This window comes from Schistocerca serialis, chromosome 3 (genome assembly GCF_023864345.2).
Source record: "Schistocerca serialis cubense isolate TAMUIC-IGC-003099 chromosome 3, iqSchSeri2.2, whole genome shotgun sequence".
NCBI classification, from domain to species: domain Eukaryota; kingdom Metazoa; phylum Arthropoda; class Insecta; order Orthoptera; family Acrididae; genus Schistocerca; species Schistocerca serialis.
In genome coordinates this window covers 37,942,224-37,943,682 of record NC_064640.1, presented here as the reverse complement: position 1 = coordinate 37,943,682, position 1,459 = coordinate 37,942,224, and the positions used below count along the sequence as shown (strand labels likewise).

Below are 1,459 nucleotides of genomic sequence, written 5' to 3'. Positions count from 1 at the left end.
AAAACTGTGTGCCCGACCGAGACTCGAACTCGGGACCTTTGCCTTTCGCGGGCAAGTGCTCTACCAACTGAGCTACCGAAGCACGACTCACGTCCGGTACTCACAGCTTTACTTCTGCCAGTACCTCGTCTCCTACCTTCCAAACTTTACAGAAGCCCTCCTGCAAACCTTGCAGAACTAGCACTCCCGAAAGAAAGGATATAGCGGAGACATGGCTTAGCCACAGCTTGGGGGATGTTTCCAGAATGAGATTTTCACTCTGCAGCGGAGTGTGCGCTGATATGAAACTTCCTGGCAGATTAAAAGTGTGTGCCCGACCGAGACTCGAACTCGGGACCTTTGCCTTTCGCGGGCAAGTGCTCTACCAACTGAGCTACCGAAGCACGACTCACGTCCGGTAGTGCTAGTTCTGCAAGGTTCGCAGGAGAGCTTCTGTAAAGTTTGGAAGGTAGGAGACGAGGTACTGGCAGAAGTAAAGCTGTGAGTACCGGACGTGAGTCGTGCTTCGGTAGCTCAGTTGGTAGAGCACTTGCCCGCGAAAGGCAAAGGTCCCGAGTTCGAGTCTCGGTCGGGCACACAGTTTTAATCTGCCAGGAAGTTTCATATCAGCGCACACTCCGCTGCAGAGTGAAAATCTCATTCTGGAAACATCCCCCAGGCTGTGGCTAAGCCATGTCTCCGCTATATCCTTTCTTTCGGGAGTGCTAGTTCTGCAAGGTTCGCAGGAGAGCTTCTGTAAAGTTTGGAAGGTAGGAGACGAGGTACTGGCAGAAGTAAAGCTGTGAGTACCGGACGTGAGTCGTGCTTCGGTAGCTCAGTTGGTAGAGCACTTGCCCGCGAAAGGCAAAGGTCCCGAGGTCGAGTCTCGGTCGGGCACACAGTTTTAATCTGCCAGGAAGTTTCATATCAGCGCACACTCCGCTGCAGAGTGAAAATCTCATTCTGGAAACATCCCCCAGGCTGTGGCTAAGCCATGTCTCCGCTATATCCTTTCTTTCGGGAGTGCTAGTTCTGCAAGGTTCGCAGGAGAGCTTCTGTAAAGTTTGGAAAGTAGGAGACGAGGTACTGGCAGAAGTAAAGCTGTGAGTACCGTACGTGAGTCGTGCTTCGGTAGCTCAGTTGGTAGAGCACTTGCCCGCAAAAGGCAAAGGTCCCGAGTTCGAGTCTCGGTCGGGCACACAGTTTTAATCTGCCAGGAAGTTTCATATCAGCGCACACTCCGCTGCAGAGTGAAAATCTCATTCTGGAAACATCCCCCAGGCTGTGGCTAAGCCATGTCTCCGCTATATCCTTTCTTTCGGGAGTGCTAGTTCTGCAAGGTTCGCAGGAGAGCTTCTGTAAAGTTTGGAAGGTAGGAGACGAGGTACTGGCAGAAGTAAAGCTGTGAGTACCGGACGTGAGTCGTGCTTCGGTAGCTCAGTTGGTAGAGCACTTGCCCGCGAAAGGCAAAGGTCCCGAG

General features: G+C 52.5%; 1 non-coding gene across 1 annotated transcript; it reads left to right on the top strand.

Annotated features, from left to right (window-relative positions):
- Nucleotides 1-1,103: 1,103 nt before the first annotated feature.
- Nucleotides 1,104-1,178, top strand: Trnal-caa (transfer RNA leucine (anticodon CAA)). Its single transcript has one exon. It is a non-coding gene; the product is annotated as a tRNA-Leu (tRNA).
- Nucleotides 1,179-1,459: the final 281 nt, after the last annotated feature.